The sequence below is a fragment of the Euprymna scolopes genome, chromosome 17 (assembly GCF_053919585.1).
Source record: "Euprymna scolopes isolate OS-2025 chromosome 17, ASM5391958v1, whole genome shotgun sequence".
Taxonomy (NCBI): domain Eukaryota; kingdom Metazoa; phylum Mollusca; class Cephalopoda; order Sepiida; family Sepiolidae; genus Euprymna; species Euprymna scolopes.
Genome location: NC_136498.1, coordinates 120,998,382 through 121,012,810, shown reverse-complemented (window position 1 = coordinate 121,012,810; position 14,429 = coordinate 120,998,382). Strand labels below are relative to the sequence as shown.

At 36.5% G+C, this 14,429-nt stretch overlaps 1 protein-coding gene across 6 annotated transcripts in view; it reads left to right on the top strand.

The window, feature by feature from the left end:
- Positions 1-14,429, top strand: part of LOC145296946 (choline-phosphate cytidylyltransferase A-like) — a 241,808-nt gene that overhangs the window by 27,390 nt on the left and 199,989 nt on the right. The window contains exon 1 of one of the 6 annotated variants that reach the window (XM_080143158.1): positions 8,765-9,192. The exons of 4 other annotated variants lie outside the window; for them this stretch is intronic. The gene's annotated coding sequence lies outside the window, so the exon portion shown is untranslated. Of the gene's footprint in view, positions 1-8,764; positions 9,193-9,420; positions 9,516-14,429 lie in introns of those variants that run through there. One more of the 6 variants, XM_080143161.1, reaches the window with a different exon arrangement.

The window sequence follows — 14,429 nt, the reverse complement described above, 5'->3', positions numbered from 1 at the left end:
TTTCTTGTAGTTATTGAAGGAAAAATTAAGAAAAACTACGAAAATATAATCTCGTTGTTGATGACTGAGTGTTTTTTTTATTTTAAATAAACACGGTTATTTTTTTTTTTTAGTTTGCTTTTTTTTTTTTTTTTTTTTTTTTTTTGGTTATCGCGTGTACACTAATCAATGGGATAGTATCGTAGTAATCGTTAATATTGGAGATTTAATAAAGTCTTACTTAAGAGGGCGGTTCATCAGGAATTTGTTTATGTTGGACTTGAAGACATCCAGGTTGTAGTCAGGTGGGAAACAGGCAAACGGAAGAGAGTCCCACAGGCGTGCACTTCTAAGGAAGAAGCTTTGTTCATGGAATCTACGTTTTGATTTTGGCACAGATAAAGAGTGGGGAAAATTATTGACAGTGGTTTCAGCTAGACTGGTGTTTTTCGTGAAAGATTGGTGAGGGGGGACGATAGATTGGAGCTCAGACGAGCACCTACCATGGAAATAACGATAAAACAAACAGGCTCGCAACGTCTCTCCTGTGAGAGAGAGGTTGCAGGGAAGAGAAATTAATTTTTTTTTCTTTTTAATTTTTTTATCTGTTTTTTATCCAAATAAAACATATCTTTGTTTAATGAATTCGTTTTAAAAATATAAAAAACAAAAACTGATTTGGTGCCGAATCAGCGACACTAAAACATACAAAACCCAAACGAAAAGGTGCGTTTGAAGAATATCGGAGGTTACATTGGCTAAAACGTTGTGAAAATAACCAAGATGAGAATAGTTGTCCAAAGGTGCATTTGAAGAATATCGGAGGTTACATTGGCTAAAACGTTGTGAAAATAACCAAGATGAGAATAGTTGTCCAAAGGTGCGTTTGAAGAATATCGGAGGTTACATCGGCTAAAACGTTGTGAAAATAACCAAGATGAGAATAGTTGTCCAAAGGTGCGTTTGAAGAATATCGGAGGTTACATCGGCTAAAACGTTGTGAAAATAACCAAGATGAGAATAGTTGTCCAAAGGTGCGTTTGAAGAATATCGGAGGTTACATCGGCTAAAACGTTGTGAAAATAACCAAGATGAGAATAGTTGTCCAAAGGTGCGTTTGAAGAATATCGGAGGTTACATCGGCTAAAACGTTGTGAAAATAACCAAGATGAGAGTAGTTGTCCAAATAATCCAAATTACCAATCTTTATTTAAAAACTAACGAAATGCTTGAATTTATTGCATTTAGCATAATTGGAATTTTAAAGTGCCACTCCAAGACTTTCATCGTATTATTTTATGAATGGTCTAGAATGAGTGTGACCATCTCCATCTTCATCAGTTCCTTTTCTTCTTTCCCAATCGAGGTCACATATTTATTTTATTTACTAGCCTGGGTGCCCGGCATTGCCCGGGTGTTTGGAAGTGTGTGTTGAGCAGAAAAATAAAGTGGTAGTAGGCAGGCAGGCCAGAACCCGTACCACGAAGGAGGAAAAAAAAATGTGGAAAAAAAAAAAGTGATGTCTTTGCCGTTGCGCCCATCGCCAAACCGGAAGTGGTGAAGGCTTAAATTAAGGCTAGACAATTGAAAAGGGGGCGATGACTTTTGAAAATATCGGCGAAAAAAGCGACACCTCCATGTAGAAGAGTGCTCAGTTAAGGGTGAAGGAATTAATGTTTTTAGCCAATTTTTTTATATTTGTTGTCTGAAGGGTCGAGCTTCAAGATAATACTGATCTCCTGAAAATCCATCGCCTCTGTCGAAAGTTTTAGGCAGATATACAAACATACATACATTTAAACAGACAGATGAGATTTATATTATAGATTACTAGCGAGGGGGTGGGGGCACCCGACCTTGCCCAGTTGTAAAATACGCCTAAATATATTTTAATTTATGCAGATTTCATATTTATTATTACAGAGCCAATTTTCTATTGAATATTTATATATCTGTATATAGTGCTGATTTCAAAAATTTAAAGAAAAGAATGATTTAGGTGCCATCGGCTAGAATCGAAACCAAAACATTTAGTGCTCCAGCTGTGTTCCTTACCGTTTTAGCTATTGACAGATAGATAAGAAAGGTTTAAATCACTTCAAAGTATGAAGATTTAAAACACTTCAAGTATGAATGATTTGTGCATGGGCAAAAGTGGTAGAAATATGTCGGCAAGTTGAAATGAACATTTTGCATTTCAACTTTCCGACATATTTCTGTGCACGTTATTTGTCCATCCAAACAAAGATTTTACTTGTTAATCGTTATCCTTCGTATATGATTACTATTTTCTGTTAATGGTATGTGGTAGTTTAAGTTTATTGATTAAATATTTGTCATGCAGACATACACACGTACAGCTACTGTATTATTTATATCAGCTAGCATAACCTATGGAAATTACATTATTTAGAAAGCCATTCTTAACATGGAAACTTATTCATATATTGATGTTGGCTTTCTGTAGATGTTCACTGTAAATGGAGACACTCTGATATTATTGTAGCTCTTTTGTTAAAACTGCAAAAGTATTTATCTAAGCTAGCAGGGACGCCCGGAGTAGCCCAGTCATAAAGTACACTTAAATATGATATTTTAATTCTTGCAGATTTCATATATATTATTATAGTTAATGTTCTATCGGTTTTTTATATATTATAAAGTTGCGATTTCAAAATTAAAATACATCCATATGATTTGAGTAGATCAGTTTGAATTGAAACTAAAACCGAAACTTATGAAGAATTCTTGGTAAAATTATTTATTACAATAAATGGAAGTCCATGACAATTAAACGACAGTCACTCGGATGTAAGCGTGACATGCTAAATAAATAACACACAAGCTATTCTATTAATATATAGATTAACCATTTTGTGTCGTTTTAAATAAATGATTTCAATTACAAAATTCAGTAACTCAAGCAGTTAGCATGTTGTGTATTGTGTCATTTTGAATGCCTTAAAGAGTTTCCCAGTGTCACTGTTGGCTGCAACTTTTCCATCAAGAAAAATATCAATATCATCACGCATCAATATGCAATATCATCACGCAGATGATATTGCACTACTCTATGAAACATTTACCGATGTTCAGTTTGCGATTAATGAGCTTCAGCATGCTGTGTCACAGATTGAGACGAAAATAAATATCTCAAAGATAAAAATAATTGCTGCTGGCTTCAATTGAAATGGATGGCTCTCGTCTAGGAGAAGCCCCATGTTTTGACAAGCTTCTGGGGTTGTCCTTTACTCCTGATCTGAAATGGAACACGTACATCAACTCTGTTGCCAAGGTCGCTGGAAAGATGGTGGGATCCTTCTACCGCTCCAGATGATATCTCACTACTGATGCAATTCTCTATCTATATAAAAGCCAAGTACGTCTAAGGATGGAATACTGTTGCCATATCTGGGCAGGAGCTGCTAAAAACAGCCTATCCTGCCTTGACAGAGTACAAAATAGACTTTGTGACTTAGTGGGGGATGCCCTTTTCTCTGCCTTGCAACCTCTCTCTCACAGAAGAGACGTTGCGAGCCTGTCTTTGTTTTATCGTTACTTCCATGGTAGGTGCTCGTCTGAGCTCCAATCTCTCGTCCCCCCTCACCAATCTTTCACGAAAAACACCAGTCTAGCTGAAACCACTGTCAAAAATTTTCCCCACTCTTTATCTGTGCCAAAATCAAAACGTAGATTCCATGAACAAAGCTTCTTTCTTAGAAGTGCATGCCTGTGAAACTCTGTTCCGCCTGCCTGCTTCCCACCTGACTACAACCTGGATGTCTTCAAGTCCAACGTTAATAAGTTCCTAATGAACCGCCCCCTTAAGTAAACACTTCATTAAATCTCCACACTAACGTACTGTACTTGCAATAACCCTTATCCCTGAGTGGCTTCCGGGCCTTGATAAGTGGTGACCACCATGTAAAAAAAAAAACAAAAAACAATAGACAAAACGTCTATCATCCTCAATGGTGATGTTCTTGGAGAGGTTGAGAGTTTCAAATATTTTAGCACCACTATCAAAGACACGGATCAAGGTGGAGTTGAAATCAAAGCACATATTGACCTCACACATCATCCCTTCTGCTGACTCAGTTACCGATTCTGGTCAAGATCTGAGAAAAGGTGCAGAACCAAAGTAAGAATCGATCAAGCGTTGGTGTAAATGATCCTTCTTTATGGTGACGAGTCTTGAGTGTCTAAGACGTTAGACGGTTGAAAACTTTTGATCACCACTGCCTGCATCAGATCCTCTGTATCCAATGGCAACACTTCCTCCCAAACAACAGAGTATGTTTCTTTTGCAAAATTAACTCCTTTTAGCAAGTCCTCCTCACAAGATATCTAGGTCATCCCCTTTGCTGTCAACCAGGAGAATTTATGTACATGGTGGAACGATAAAATTGTCGCCATCGAAAAGACAACATGATTCCATTTCCGTTTGATGAAAACCGGTTTTCTTTTTTGTTGCAGACCGTCTACTAGTTGGCCAGTTGTTTACAAATCCCAAGAGTGATAGGAGCCTTCTATCATATCTGAAAGTGACACGATGTTCAATGAGTGAGATCCGAGATGCACGGCTGTACAACTCCTGCTCTCTACCAATCCAAGTTTTGTCAACAGGACCATTGCCAGCACCCTCAAAATGCAAATCTCGATGGTTCAATGCTAGTGAGACCTACTCAGTGATGGCCACATCATGCCACTTCACATCTTCGAAGTTGGCTTGAAAGTAAATACCAAAGTGTACCTGGATGTGGTGATCTGGTACAATCGGATGGCCGCTGGCAGACCCTAGGTGTAGCAGCAGGACTCTGCGCTGGCCCACAAGTCCAAAGAGACTCAGGCTTGGCTTCAGGAGCAGTACTACGACTTTGTACCCTTTTTTCACTGACCCCCCCTCCTCCCCCAACCTGAACCCACTAGACTACTTCATTTGATCATACATTGAGAACATCACCAACATGACCTCTCACAACACCAAAGCCAGCCTGATCGCTGGCATCTGCTGAGTATTCGCCAAGCTCTCATCAGCGCTTGTAGAAAAGGCATGCTCCGAGTTCTAGACGTGTATCAAGGTGGTGATTGAGGCTGAAGGTGGTTACATTGAATAGATGTCAGCTTTACTACATAATCAAGTTATCTGAATTGAATTTTTCCAATAAAATTTTTTAAATAAAGCTGTAGCATTGTTTCCTTTTGGGGGAGGGGGGGATTTTATCCCCCCCCCCCGCTAGTCTATAATATAAATCTCACCTGTCTAAATGTATGTTTATATGTCTCGCAAAAACTTTCGATAGAGGCGACTGATTTTCACAAGATTAGTATCGTTTTGAAGCTCGACTCTTTGGACGACAAATATCGAAAAATTGGCCAAAAACATTAATTCCTTTACCCTAAACTCAACTGTTTTGTACAAGGAGTATTGGATTTTTTTTTTGACGACATTTTAGCAAGGCATCGTCACCGTTGGATTGACTTTGATTAATTTCAACGCTTTTGACTTCCGGTCGCATCATGGAAACATCGGCTAAGACGTTAGATTCTCTTTCACTTTCTTTTCTACCTTTGGGGCACAGGTTCGAGCCTGCCTGCCTGCCTACTACCACTTCTATTTTTTTTTTTTTTTTGCTCAACACACACCTCTAAACACCCGAGCAACGCCGGGCACCCAGGCTAGTTATCAGTATAAATCAGTGATTTGAATTGACTTTTTTCACAATTAAAATGCACTTATTACTTTTATTTAAAAAGGATTAATTTATCGTTACAACATGTTTAATATTCTAATTAAATAAGCACTTCTTTTTCATTACAAAATAGGATTACATAAATTAATGAATATTTTTATAATCTTCCAAAATACAGAAATTGAGGTATGTTTTAATTTCTCTAAATTTAAAAGTAAAATTTAATTTTTGACATTTTGGGGTTCCATAGAAATTTTGTGCAACACCTTGTCGTTTATGATTGGAGAAATTGTTTATTTCTCTTACTAAACCAGCTTTTGGGGGATAATTAAGCATTTTTTTTTTTTTTTATTTAAATCAGTATCTTGAAATTGAACTAATTATCTTTGAAATAGTTGCAGAAAACTAATATTTATCTTTCAAGGGATTTTTACAATTAATTTAACTTTCAAATTTAGTTGAATTTCCGAGTTTCATTGCTGCCGTGAAAACATTTTTCATTGTAATTTTTTTTTTTTTTTTTTTTTTTTTTTTTCACATGTAAAAAAAAGAAATTTCTTTCAAAGATTTACTTTCGGATTTAATTTTCCAAACACGATAAAAAAAAAAAAGTAGGTATTTATTTGCTTCCCCATGAAAACAAAATGTGACACAAGGTCGTTTTTAATGTGGAAAAAAAAAACCCCAGCTCCCCAAAAAGGAGCGCTCTAGAAGTATGCAAAAATAAAATTGCCTCAGTATAGGAAGGTTTCTCCCTCCATTGACTAAGGACAATAACAAATTTGAGTGTAGCTGCAGAACAGATACTACACTCTGATCCTGGCCTGTGTCAGCGGAAACTTATCAATTTTTCTAAGTCGGCTTTCATAATCCAATCAGTTTTCACCATTAAATTACACTTGCCTAATATAATTCATATTGTACCTAAGCTAAACATGTGTTTAATTAGAAGAAAGTTAATATAGGATGACGTCACTAAATGGTCACATCATCTCTTAAAATAGATCGGGGGGGGGGGTAATCATGCACAGTGGATGACATTGCAAAGTGATGAGGTCATCGATCAGAAAACGTCCATCAGAGAACGTTTACGGTGATCTAAAAGATCACGGCTCCTAGATGAACTATTTAAAGAAAGGTCTGGTTAAACTACCAAAACTATATTGTTCTTATTTACTTGCCTGCCCACGAGGGCAGATTTAGACACAAGGTCAGTTTTTAATGTGGGGAAAATCCAGCTCTCCCCCCCCCAAAAAAAAAGGTCACTCTGGATAGGAACAAAAATTAAAATGGTCTGTCATGAAGGATTTCTCCTCCACTGACCGAGGACAGAAAAGGTGAAGTAAGACACTTTATCAAATCTCCATCACTAACGATTACTACGATATTATCCCATTAATTACTGTACACACAATAACCTTATCCTCGATTGGATTCCGGGCCTTGATAAGTGGTGACTACCATGTAAATTAAAAAAAATAAGTGTAGCATATTGTTATTAACTTTTCATCTGTACATAAACGATTTAGGTAGAGGGAGGAAGGATGAATTACATGAATAGTGAAAGATAAGAGAAGTAGTGGGAGGAGGTGAATGACAGAAAATTAGCTCTAGAGTTTAAAAGCAGCAGCAGCTTTAATAACTGCTGACTGCTGCTGATCTATCTTCTATATTATACTAGCAGGGGTACTTGTCATTGCCCGGGTTTGTAGGTAGTATAGTAAGGAACCTCGTGGGAAGGGGAATTTTTATTAAAAAGTGGTAGTAGCGGGGGGGGGGGTCAAAACAACAGTAGGCAGTTTGGGTGGAGAGAGGTGTTGTTTAAAATAAATAAAAAAAAAAAAGTGGTAGTAGGCAGGCAGGCTCGAACACGTAACGCGAAGGAGAGAAAACGTCTTGGCCGATGCGTCTATGGTGCAAGAGAGATGATGACTTGCGAAAATATTGACGGGAAAACGACCCCCCCCTCTTGTACAAAACTGCCCAGTTGAAGGTGAAAGAACGAATGTTTCTGGCCAATTTTTCGATATTTGTTGTCCGAAGGATCGAGCTGGAAAACGATACCGACCTTTTGAGGATCCGTTGCATGTGCCAAAAGTTTTGGCGATACCTACAAACACGCACACACACACACACACACACACACACACACACACACACACAAAGTGACTTTTATATAATAGTACCGATTATTCTTTGTCTATCTGTCTATTCCACTTTTATTGAAAAATTTTGCATGCACCTTTGTTATAAGGTGCAGCGAACTAAGTATTATGGTATTCGTTTGATGCAAAGTTAGGGATTAATCGAGATTAGTGTTTAATGAAAAATGAACACAAATTTAACCCTATTCAGTCATCAACTGGGCATAAAGCACTTGTTCTAAGTCAAAAGGCTATAATTTTAACGAATTAAAAAGTCTAGAGAAGTGCACCGTATGTGGCAGATACCTTTTGTCCAAAGTTTTTTTTTTTTTTTACATAGACATCACCACTTATCAAGCCCAAGAGGCCACTCGAGGATAAGGATTAAAGAGTGTACAGTAGAAATTGGACAATATAGTATATATTTTGTAAATCCTCTGAAATCACATAATCAAAAATGGGAACTACAGTCATATGAAAAGGCTATTACAGCACGTCTCGCAACGCTGTCATATTCGTGGTCTACTCTGCAAATCTAGAAATGGTCTGATACAGCATTCAATGATTCACAATAGTATCATGCAAAAAACCCTTACAAGAAGGGAAAAAAAATTTGTCACATATGTACACGTTCATGTAGGACTGAAGCTGGATTCAAAAGTCACTTACGTGCACACAGCGGTGCGACAGTTAACTGAGGAGATGGCAAACATCTGTCAAGAAGAATCGGTCATCACTCCAATTCTACTAAAACTAGATTTTATTACCTTGCTTGTTTATCCCCGTGCACACGGGATGACGTCATAAAATGATGACCTAATAAAGGAATGACAACATGATGGAAGACATGAGAAGAGATCCATTATGATGTCATAAGCAAAACATAGATTAGTGACTCTGTGTGTGTGTGTGTGTGTGTGTGTGTGTGTGTGTGTGTGCATATTTATCGAGAGATAAATATTATGTGAAACATCTAGACTCAAAGGAGTCTAGTATAATGCTAACAGTTGCTATGAAAACAGTCGTAATTAAAAATTTCTAACCATTTAGGGATTTTGATAATACGTCGTCTAATCCATTAAAAAAAAAAATCAGTTAATTTATGAACAAAAAATATGTAAACATAACGTGATTAGTTAACTTATTAACAGCAAAACTCAATTAGAAAGTTTTTTGTTTTTTTAAGTGATTATAAAACGACCATAACGGTTTTTTATTTTTTTTTTACTTTATTTTATTTTTTTACGAAAATGCGTTCAATCCAATCCTATAAATACAGCCAAAGTTGCATGTCCAGTCAGTGATTAAAACAGTGGACGAGATATGATGATCTGAAGTCTCTTCCAATACATGATTTAAAGTGTTTCCTGGAAACGGTATGTTGACTATAGTTTTGCGTCTTTCTTTTACCTGCCAATTCTTATTGTTTCCCCGGTTTTATTTTTTAATTTTATTTTATTTATTTATTTTTTTTTTTTTTAATTTTGTGGATTAATAGGTGTTGTTCGTGTGTTGTGTTTATGACCCAGAAGTTGCACTGTCACAGCTGGGGACATTTTGATTGGTCAGCTACTTTTCTTCATTTCTTTTTAATGCATTAAAGCAGGAATGCATTTAATCGATTATTTATGAACAAGCTGAATTATTCGGGTTCCTGTGAAAAATATTATACTAATTGTACTCGCCTAAATGTTGCTCGGTAATGTTTTTACATACAATTTGTTTTTTTGTTTTGTTATATATATATATTTGTACTAGCATTTCAGCCCGGCGTTGCCCGGGTGTTTGGAGGTGTATGTTGAGCAAAAAAAAATTTTTTTAAGTGGTAGTAGGAAGGCAGGCTTGAACCTGTACCGCAAAGGAGGAAAAGAATGGGGAATAAAACGTGACGTCTTTGCTGTTACGACCACCGCCAAACCGAAAGTGACATAGGTTTAAATTAAGGCTAGACAATTGAAAAGAGGGGATGACATTGGAAAATATTGGTGAAAAAAGCGACCCCTCCCTGTAAGAAAAGTTCCCAGTTGAGGGTGAAGAAATTAATGTTTTTAGCCAATTTTTCCGTATTTGTGGTCTGAAGGGTCGAGCTTCAAAACGATAATGATCTTGTGAAAATCTGTATCCTCTGTTGAAAGTTTTAGGCAGACATGCAAACATGCATACATAGATTTATATATATTGGTAGCTTAAATTTGCGACCCAAACCAATTAAAAAGCTTGGCCTATCTCTGAATACCCTTTATATAAAATTTCAAATATTTAGACCAGAAATTGTCTGAGTAATTTGGTAAAGACCGCAAAGGTCAATTTTTTTAAAAACTTTGACCCCTATTATGCCCCCTTAACATTTTCGGGCTTAAATCAAGTTATTAAGTTAGATCCATCTTCAAGGAATCTATATCTAAAATTTCAAGTGTTTAGACCCAAAATTGGTGGAGGAGTTTGGTAGAGTTCTCAAAGGTCAAATCGTTGAACTTTGACCCCTTAACAGCCAAATGTCTGTCCGAAAACATATTACAAAGATTTTCACAAATCTCCATACCCTGTATATCAAATTTCGAGTCTGTAGACTGAAAATTGACAGTTATTGTGTCAGGAAATGTACACAGAAACACACACACACTTTCACTTATATATATATATATATATATATATATATATATATATATATATATTTTTTTTTTCAAAAAGGCAAGTAACTTTGTATTGACGAATATAATTATGTCCCTCCCCCTTTTTTTCTTTATATATATTTTTTTGTACCTAAGCTAAACATGTACTTAATTGAAAGAAAGTTAATATAGGATGACGTCACCAAATAGTTACATCATCTATTAAAACAAATCGTGGGGGGGGGCGGTAATCATGCACAGTGGATGACATTGCAAAGTGATGAGGTCATCCATCAGAAAAGAGAGGGTCATGGTCACTTTTATGGCGACCTAATGTTGCGTGGTAAGGTTTTTGCAATTTGTATGTGTGTGTGTTTTTAATGATGTCCATGTAAAAAAAAATAATTCTGACTCTGTCAAAATAATTTATATTCTTCTTATAGACAGACATATTGCAACATGATCATCTTCTCAGCAACCTCTCTCACAGACGTGATGTTGCTAGTCTCAGTCTTTTCTTACAAATACTATTATGGCATGTGTTCTTCAAAATTGTCTGATCCTGCTTCCTTTGTTTCAGCTCGTTTGATTCGTTGATCTAGTGGTCTTCATCAATTTTATGTTTTTATACCTACAACTTCCTATTCCAGTAACTTCTTTCCAACTTCCTGCTGACTGTTTTCCTCCTATCTATAGCCTTAGTCTTTTCAGTTTTCAAAGTCCCCCGGATGCTTGTTGCAGGCCTGTAAGACTAAAATCAAACATAAAAACTTGTACCCAATGCAGAATATTCCACAAAGCTGTTGTAAATTTCAATAAATCTTAATAGTAAATAAGAAAACGTTTTGGGAATATTCTGTCTTGGATACGTTTTTTTTTTTTTTTTTTAGTTTGACAGATCTGCAGCAAGCGTTGGGAATTTTGCTTGAAGAAAGCCATCTTTTTTTTTCTTTTTTTTTTTAAGACTAAGGTTAATAGGTATCTTCTGTCTTTTTGATAATCATTCATTTTTTTTTTTTTTACCTCTTTACATCAAGTGACTTCATGCCGTGTCTTGAACGTTTTTAATTAAAAAAATAAATAAATGATCCACCTAAAATAACTGACAAATCAAAATCAAATATCGATTTTGTTGAAAGAAAGCTATCCATGACAAAAATCAAAAAATATTTTATATATTAGGACTGGCTGACTCACCTAACATTAGCTGGGTGTAGAAAAATAGTTATGAAAATTGGTAAATATTAAAAAAAAAAAAATTTTTAATGTTATTTTTATTTTTTGAAAATGTTCCTAACACAGAAAAAATCAGTATTAATGTTAATGTAGGTCGAATATATCTTTCTCTCTACTAAAGATAGTGAAGAAATCGTTTTTAAGAAAAATCATGTTTAAAAAATATTTGTACTTCTATAGAATTCAACCTAATTAAAAATCAAAAATACAGAAAAATCTTTATGATGTACCCGGCATGGAATAAAAATGTCATATTCCAAAAATTATGTAAATTGATCAAGTAGTTTTTTTTTTTATATGAAACTAAAAAAAATCAAATTTTATGAGAAAGTGAGACAGATCTGCCATATTTTAGAAATCAAGGGAGACAACTAAGTGCACAGGGAAGCAAGATTCAGCAAGGCATTTGTTGTAGTCTTTGGAAAGTATAGGGGCTAGCTCAGCTGAGCATTTTTTAATTAGTATAGCAGGGATGAGATCAAGCCTACACACCTTTGAGGTGTAAGTTTTTTTTATGACATTGTGAACATCAATTGTGGCTTCTGTCCGCATAGGGAAATTTGGAGGGAGTTGTTTGTTGGTTATAAGGTGTTGTTGGAGAATCGTCGGATAAGCAGTTCCACCTTCTCAGTTGCTGTGTATGCAACCTTCTGGTTGTTAGATCGTGGAGGAATTACTGATTGCCCCTTATTCATTACACTTAGAAATTTTCCAGAAATCACAAGTTTCTACCTTATGCGTTTCCTGGTTATTTCAGTATGCCTTCTTTTGGCTGTGGCTATTTCTCGCTTACCATGATTTCTAGCATGTATAAATTTTTAGGGTCCTGGATATGACCTTAAACTATATCCGATGGTGAGGCCCCAGCTTGCGGATTTTGGGGAGTATGTAGCCACCCTTTAATTGCCATTGCTCCCAGGTCCACTCTGACCCGGAGTGGTAGTACCTGTTAGGGTTCCGACTATGGGTTAAATAGAAACCGACTTGAAAACAACAAATATATTATATTAAAAAAAATGTTCTTCAAAATCACTGGATTCGGTATTAAATAACCCAAAAGGGTTGATATGCCGTAAAACAAAAACAACCAATCAACCAACTATAAATTTTTGGATATTTTTATTTGATTTATGACAAAAGAATCGGCGGAGTGCATATTATCTTTGTATAATAGCAGCTGCACAATCTGTCGTGAACCATAGGGCTGAATGGGGCTTGCTATTATACTTCTGTGTGGGGACATGTTTCAATGCCTGCTTTGCACAATTCACTTGTCTCGTTGACATGCTATTCAGCAGGGAGAGAGAAAATATTGGTCCATTGGGCATCTGATATATTCTCTGATGGCTTCCCAGTCAGCTTTTTTATAGTACCTGTCGTTTTGAGCAATGGCTCCTCACCTTGGGATTGGGATATAAGTGTGATGTCTACTGATACCACTAGATGGTCTGCTTTTCCAAGTGGGCTGTGAGCTTTAGTGACAATCCTCAGGTACTATGTTAAGGAATAGGTCTAGAAGTGAAGCTGGAAGGCAGGTTGGGAAAATTACTGTCTGTGTAAGGGAATGGGTTAGCTATAAGTAGAGCGTCCAGCTGCATCTGTGCAACCTGAGAAACCAAGCCAATTTTGATGGTGGACATTAAAGCCACCAAACACATGTATTTGGGTGTTGCTATCTAAGGAGAGTGCTGCATCTATACTGAGATATGATCGATTAGGGTACAATCCTGACTTGAGGGAGAACGGTAAAGAAAATATAAGTAACTAACGCAGTGATGAAAGGTTACTCGAAAACACATAAGCCTGGTCATCCGATTCCAGACATTGCTCTCTAGTTAAGGGGAAGGTGTTTGGAATATAGACTCCAAACCAGTGCATATATTTTATAGACTTCTTACGGCAGAGATGGGGGGATTTTGTCATGTTAAAGCCATTAGAGGGGATTGAGGAGTGTAGGTTGGTTTCACTTAATGCTAAGATATCTGTGGAGTTTACTAAGAGGTAAGACTCTACATCATCTGAGTTACTTCTAAGCCCATGGATGTTTATGAATGCGAGCTTCAAGGGAGAAGGTGAATTGGTTTTGCTTGGGTAGTTGTCTGGTTTGATCGTGGTATTTGTTGGGGTTGTCATTTCATTACATTTTTATTTAATTTCAGATTGGGGAGGTAGTTGGGTAACATGAGTCAGTTTTGATGCTAAGTATACACACACAATAGTTCCTTTAGCCGAGTTCCACCTAGAAAGTTGTGGCCTTGTGGAAGCTCACCAGAGATAGTAGCAGGGTCCCTTTCCATGCGTGACATTGTAGTACAACTATCCAGATATTATACAGCTAATGAGAGAGCAGCTGCTCTAAGTGCTACCAAAGAGTTAGGGCTTCTGTGCTGTCACTTGAAAACAGCAGCAAGACAAACTGTTAATCAGTTACCCTCAGCTTCCCAGACAAGACTGACCCAGAAGAATCATGTTGTTGTCTTTGACAGACTCCTTCTACTAATACAAGCAGAAGGATGCTAGTGGTGTTCATCCGAGGACGTTGGCAAAGCTCTTGTCGAATATTAGTCGTTGTGGTAGCTCTTTATGTCCATATAGGGCGATTTTGTTGCTCTGTTTATTATGTTCTGCCTTATCACCTCTCAACGAATCGTCAAATTTATCTGAATCTTCTAGTGTGTCTAGTTCATAACTTTTCGATATTTGAAAGGAATTTGGAAGTATTTAAATTTTTAAATAGAAAGTCATTTGTTACTCCTTTTTCTGGT